The 7,392-nt window shown below is 39.1% G+C and overlaps 1 pseudogene; it reads left to right on the top strand.

Annotated features, from left to right (window-relative positions):
- Positions 1-4,672: 4,672 nt before the first annotated feature.
- Positions 4,673-6,173, top strand: LOC112609239 (annotated as a pseudogene).
- Positions 6,174-7,392: the final 1,219 nt, after the last annotated feature.

Genomic DNA, 7,392 nt, shown 5'->3' with positions numbered 1-7,392 from the left:
GAGTTCTAGCAGCAAGGGAAAACAAATTCTAGCTCCTCTCTTGGTAAGATGGAACTGTATAATGTAAGGAATGCCCCCCAAATAGGAAAGCTATTCAAAAGATCCGAGTTTTCCCCAAACAGAAAATCTATTCAAAAGATACACAAACCATGATGCATGTTCACTGCACTCCTCCCCTTGGCTGCCCAACATTTGCTTTCATATTTAAATTCCCAAGACAATAACAACAAACTCTTCTAACTCATAATTTATTTATCCTGTGTACAAATGAAAATGAACTTACTCATCCCCACAAAAGAGGACATTCGAAAGCCCCATGACTTACTGCATCCAGCTCCAAGACTAGGATCTCTCGGTAATGTCCCATTTTCTTTTAATTCTGTCATAGTCCTGCCTTGGTATTCTGCAAATAGATTGTAAAGTTAACCAACACAAAATAAATATTTTTATAAAATAGGGGAAAATTCATAAAAAATGTCAACACAGCAAAGAAGAAAATATGGGTGCATACTATAGTCCTCGTTTATGCAACTGGTCACTAGGCCAGAGTTGATGTTTGTAATTTCCTCCTTCCACTACTCATTCCATGCTCTCTTAGCTCACAACCAGCAGCTCAGCCCAGCAACTCAGCCCAGCAGCTCTTCATCTGGTGGTGTGACCCAAACCTTTATTTCTAAAGGATCGGGGCCCTTGGTGTCCTTATGAGTTTGCTTTCTATTAACTTTTAATCCCCAAACATGATAGTATTAGAAGCCATCTGCAAGATACTCCTCTAGATTCTAAGTAGCTCTTTTTTTTGCTCCCATTGTACAGCAGCAACCCTATTTCTTCTATTTCACATTTTTGAAAATCAGGATCAATAATCAATAATGATCCAATCTTTTGATCTCATCTTTTTCCTGATGATTCAATGGTAGAAAAGCCCAAAAAGTCTAGGAGACAGTGTCAACTTCCAGTTCAATGGAACCGTTCTTGTGTTCCCTGGTGGAAGCATGGGAACATGCTTTCTTTCTCTTTTTTTCAGTATTCTTTTTCTGACTTCTTAATTTAAGACCTATCTTATTATCAACTTCCTGCTTTTCTAATATAGGCATTTAAAGCTATAAATTTCCTGTAGAGGACCATGTTGGCTTCATCCCACATGTTTTAAAAAATCTGGTAAAATTTGTTGAGCTTCAATAGACCGTGGACCAGAATATGATCTATCTGGATGGACATTCTAGTTGCATTTGAAAAGAATGTGTATTTTGCAGTTGCTGTAAGTAGCATTTCATAAATGTCAATTAGGTCAAGTTTGTTGTTAGAATCGTTCAAATCATCTATATGTTTTCTGATTTATTATCTACTTGATCCATCAATTACTGAGAGAGGTATAAAAATCTCCAACTATGGTTGTGAATTTTGCTTATTTCTCCCTTTAGTTCTGTCAGTTTTTCTTCATAGATATACTTTTTGTTTTTTTTTTTTTTTTGAGACAGAGTCTTGGTCTGCAGTGGCATAATCTCAGCTCACTGCAACCTCCACCTCCTGAGTTCAAGCAATTCTCCTGCCTCAGCCTCCCGAGTAGCTGGGACTACAGGCATGCATCACCAGGCCTAGCTAATTTTTGTATTTTTAGTAGAGACGAGGTTTCACCATATTAGCCGGCCTGGTCTTGAACTCCTGACCTCAAGTGGTTGGCCTGCCCCACTGTGCCTGGCCTTTTCATATATTTTGAATCTTTGTTATAGGTGCAAACATGTTTAACATTGGTATAGCTTTCTGAAGGACTGACTGTTTTGTCGTTATGGTCATTTCCCTTTTTATTTCTGCTAATACTCCTTGCCTTTTCTTTTTTTAAATAATTGAAATCAGGTGTGGTGGCTCATGTCTGTAATCCCATCACTTTGGGACCAGCTCAAACTGGTCCAGGAGTTCAAAACCAGCCTGAGCAACATAGCAAGACCCTGTCTCAATTATTTTATTTATTTATTTATTTATTTATTTATTTACTTTAAAATATATATATATATTGTAGAGACAGGGTCTCACTCTGCTGCCCAGGCTGGTCTTCAAATCCTGGCCTCAAGCAATCCTTCTACTTCAGGCTCCCAAAATGTTGGGATTACAGGTGCGAACCACTGTGTCTGGCCAATACTCCTTGTCTTAAAGTCTGCCTTACCTGATATTAAAATAGTTACACTAGCTTTCTTATGCTTCCAGTGAGCTGTTATATCCTTTTTCCATCCTTTTACTTTCAATTGTGTCTTTACATTTAAAGTACATCTCTTATAGATAACAAATAGTTGGGTCTTTTTCCCCCAGTCTGTAAATTTCTTGCCTTTTAATTGAATGGTTTAGTCCGTTTATACTTAATGTAATTATTGAAATGGTTGTATTTCCCTTTAACATCTTGCAATTTGTTTTTTATTTATCCCATCTATTTGTACATCAATTCTCCTTCCTTTCCTTCTTTTAGGTTAACTTATTATATTTTTAGTACTCTATTTTATTTATTTCCTCTATTGGCTTTTTAGTTATGCCTCTTTGTTTTTATTTTTAGTGGTTGCGCTAGTTATTAAAATATGCAGCCTATGTAGAATTACAATAATATAATTCTGTTTACTTCTCTTTCTTCTGTAACACTGTTGTCATATCTTATTTATATATACATTGTAAACCCCAAAATACAATGTTATTTTTTGTTTAACATTATGCTAGGTGAATGAAGCCAGTCACAAAAGACCACAAGTTGTATGATTCCATTTTTATGAGATGTACAGAATAGGAAAATCTATAGCAACAGAAAATAGTTCAGTGGTTGCCTAGAGCTGTGGAGGAGATGTTGGGGGAAAGGGGAGTTGATTAGCAACAAGTACAGGTTTTGTTTTTGTTTATTTGTTTTGGTGGGTGTCTTAGTTAGCTCTGGCTGCCATAACAAAATACCATAGACTGGGTGGCTTAAATAACAGAAACTTATTTTCTCAGTTTTGGCAGCTGAAAGTTCAAGATCAGGGTGCCAGCATGGTCGAGTTCTGGTGCGGGCTCTCTTCCTGGCTTGAAGATGGCCATTTTCTTTCTTTCTTTCCTTTTTTTTTAATCCCCCATGACACAGCTCTAGGAGGCCCTGAGAACATGTGCCCCACGGCCACTTTCACACTGTGTCCTTGCATAGTGGAAAAAGAGCAAGAACAAGCTCTCCAGTGTCTCTTCTTATAAGGCACTAATCCTATCCTGATGCTTCTACCCTCATGAGCTCATCTAAACCTAACTACCTGTCAAAGACTCCATCTCCACATATAGTAGTCCGCCCTTATTTGCAGACCCCCAGGGCATGATTGAAACCACAGATAGTATTAAACCATATGTATACTATATTTTTCTTATACCTATGAGAACATTTAATTTATAAATTAGGCACAGTAAGATATTAACAAAAATAACTAATAATAAAATTAAACAATTATAACAATATGCCAGCATCACTACTCTTGCAGTTTGTGGAGCCATTATTTAGTAAAATAAGGGTTACTTGAACACAAGCACCGTGATTTTACAGCAGCCTATCTGATAACCAAGATGGCTAAGTGACTAATGGGCAGGTAGCATACACAGCATTGATATGCTGGACAAGGAATGAGTCATGTCCCAGGTGGGATGGAGCAGGATGGCGTGAGATTTCATCGCCACCGTGTCCGGCTAGTTTAGAATGGTACTCAATTTAAAACTTATGAATTCTTCGAGACGAGCTTGGGCAACATGGCATAACACTGTGTCTACAAATAATACAAAAAATTAGCTGGGTGTGGTGGCATGTGCCTGTAGTCCCAGCTACCTGGGAGGCTGAGGATCACCTGAGCCCAGGAGATTGAGGCTGTGGTGAGCCATGATCATGCCACTCTACTCCAGTCTGGGCGACAGACTGAGATCCTGTTTCAAAACAAAACAAAACAAAACAAAAACCGTATGAATTGTTTATGTCTGGAATTCTCCATGTAATATTTTCAGCCGTGGTTAACTATGGGTAACTAAAACTGCAGAAAGTAAAACTACTTTCTGTGCCATTATACTGTAAGAGGAAACTACTGTATCATGATACTGAGGGTTAGGGCTTCAACATACAAATTTCAGGGGAACACAATTTAGTTCATAGCAGTGGGTGATGAAAATGTTCTCAAATTGATTGTGATGATGGTTGCACAACTATGTGAAAATACTAAAAACCATTTAATTGTACATTTCAATAGGGAAACTATAGGGTGTGTGAGTTATAGCTCAACAAAGCTGTTATTTTTTTTTAAATAGTTATACTTTATAAAAATTGTGAAAAGAAACCACTGCTCCAGAGGCCATCGCCATGCAGAGCCGGGCAGAAGCCGGGCTTGAGAGGTGGGAGGAGGACGGGAGGGGAGACAGGAATAGATTCCCACATGGCGGTTACCCTGTGTATAAGAGTGTGAGGGCTGGGAGAGATGGCTCAAGCCTGTAATCCCAGCACTTTGGGAGGCCGAGGTGGGAGGATCCCTTGAGCTCAGGAGTTTGAGGCTGTAGTGAACTGTGACTATGCCGCTGCACTCCAGCCTGGGCAACAGAGGGAGATCTTGTCCAAAAAAGAAAAAAAAAAAAATGGTGTGTGTCTCACTGCACCTTCAATGGCATTGAGTAGATTGTCAGTATTTAAACAGACCCTATTATGCATGAGTACAAGCTAATGGTCCTTGGTTCAGGAGGTGTCGGGAAGTCTACTCTGACAGTTTAGTTTATTCAGGGAATTTTTGTTGAAAAATATGACCCAGTGATGGAAGATTCCTGCAGAAAGCAAACTGAAACAGATTGCCAACAGTACATGCTCAAAATCTTGGATATAGCAGGGACAGAGCAACTTAGAGCAACAAGGGATTTGTGTATGAAGAATAGCCAACGGTTTGCATTAGTATATTCTTTTTCTTTTTTTAAAGACAGCTCTCACTTTGTTGCCCAGGCTGGAGTGCAGTGGTGCCATTACAGCTCACTGTAGTATCTACCTCCCTAGCTCACACAATCCTCCCACCTCAGCCTCTCAAATAGCTGGGATTACAGGAGTGCACCACCATGTCCGGCTAGTTCTTTATTTTTTGTAGAGAAGGAGTCTCACTATATTGCCTAGGCTGGTCTCACACTCTTGGGCTCAAGTGATCCTCCCACCTTGGCCTCCGAAAGCATTAGGATTACAGGTGTGAGCCACCATGCCTGGCCTGCACTAGTATATTCTTTTTTTTTTTTGAGACGGAATCTCGCTCTGTCACCCAGGCTGGAGTGCAGTGGCACAATCTGGGCTCACTGCAAGCTCCGCCTTCCAGATTCACGCTATTCTCCTGCCTCAGCCTCCCAAGTAGTTGGGACTACAGGCACCTGCCACTATGCCCAGCTAATATTTTGTATTTTTGGTGGAGACGAGGTTTCACCGTGTTAGCCAGGATGGTTGCGATCTCCTGACCTCGTGATCTGCCCGCCTCAGAGTTCCAAAGTGCTGGGAATATAGGCGTGAGCCACCGTGTCTGGCCGCACTAGTATATTCTATAACAGCTCAGTCCATGTTTAATGACTTGCAGGACCTGAAGGAATAGATTTTATAGGTCAAGGACACAGAGGATGTTCAATGACTTTGGTTGGGAATAAATGTGACCTGGAGATGAGTGAGTAGTTGGCAAAGAACAGGCAGACAGTGGTATAATTGTGCCTTTTTAGAATCTTTTGCAAGGTCAAAATTAAACTTTTTTTTTTTTAATTTTAAATACAGAGTCTCACTCTGTCGCCCAGGCTGGAGTGCAGTGGTACCATCTCAGCTCAGTGCAATCTCCGCCTCCCAGGCTCAAGTGATGTTCAAGCAATTCTCGTGCATCAGCCTCTCGAGTAGCTGGGATTACAGGTGCCCACCACCACACCCGGCTAATTTTTGTATTTTTAGTAAAGACAAGGTTTCACCATGTTGGCCAGGCTGGCCTGGAACTCCTGGCCTCCAGTGACCTACCTGCCTTGGCCACCTAAAGTGCTGGGATTACAGGCGTGAGCTATCATGCCTGGCTCAAAGTTAAACTTTAATGAGATATTTTGTGACCTGGTCACAGATAAATAGAAAAACACCAGTGGAAAAGAAGAAGCTTAAAAAGAAATCATGTTTGCTGCTCCAGGTCCATAGTCAGCAGCAGCTCTGAGCCAGATTACAGGAATGAACTTGTTGCCTACTTGGAAAGTGCCAGCATTCCAGACTTCAAAACATCAATCTGAGGAAGCTTCTCCTGTTTTATATATTATGTGAAGAATTTAGGTCTTATATTGGTTTACACAAGTTCCATGAAGAAAAAAATGCTCTGTGTGTATTTCTTGGAAAATAAGACAATATTTTTCCTTTGCGATAGCAGTTATAACACATGTGAAAATAAATATACTTGACTCTGAGTATAGTAAAGAGCTTGGATGCACTTCAAATGGTAGATATTGCTACTATAATTAAAGTGTTTCATATTGACCTTTTTTTTTTATCATGATTCATCCCTGTCAAGCACTAAAAAGTTGTACCGTATTGTTTTATATCTGTTATGATATAAATGATGAATTTTCCCCTCAAACTCATTGCAGTGATAACTTTTTTGAGTCACTGACTTCACTTTACATTTTAAGTATTATGAAATATCATCTGTCATTATATTCAAATTAAAATTGTTTTCATATAAGGCTTTGGAAAAAATGGTCTTTTATAGGAAGAAAACTGGGATAATTGATTTCTATGGCTTTCAAAGCCAAAACGTAATATACCAAACAAACTCTAATATTGCTTCTTGTGCTTTACTTTCAGATTAAATTACTGCTTTTATGGATAACTGAATTTTAATATATTAAAAAGAGATTAAGAAAAGAAAAAAATAATTTCTGTATTTGCCTACAACTTTGCCATTTCCAATGTCTTTGATTTATTTCTGTAGATCTGAATAATGTAGTATAATTTATCTTCAGTGTGAATAACTTTACCACTTCTTGAGGTGCAGTCTCCAAGTGACAAATTGTCTCAGTTTTTGTTTAACTGAAAATGTCACTATGTCACCTTCATTGTTAAAAGATAATTTTGTTGGATATATAATTTTGGGTTGACAGTTTTTCCCCCACTTTTAGCACTTTAAAAATGTAGTTCTAAGCTGGGCATGGTGGAGCATGCATGTAGTCCCAGCTACTTAGGAGGCTGAGGCAGTAGGATCATTTGAGCCCAGGAGTTCAAGGCTGTAGTACACTATGATTGTGTCTGTGAATAGCCACTGTACTCCAGCCTGGGTAACATAATAAGACCCTCTCTCTTGAAAAAAAAAAAGAAATTAGTTTCATTGTTTGCTGGCCTTCATTATTACTTATGAGATGTCAACCATCTTTTATATCATTTTC

The sequence above is a fragment of the Theropithecus gelada genome, chromosome 16, assembly GCF_003255815.1.
Source record: "Theropithecus gelada isolate Dixy chromosome 16, Tgel_1.0, whole genome shotgun sequence".
In the NCBI taxonomy this organism is placed as follows: domain Eukaryota; kingdom Metazoa; phylum Chordata; class Mammalia; order Primates; family Cercopithecidae; genus Theropithecus; species Theropithecus gelada.
Note: the sequence above shows the minus strand (reverse complement) of the source record. Positions and strands in the feature narration are given on the sequence as shown.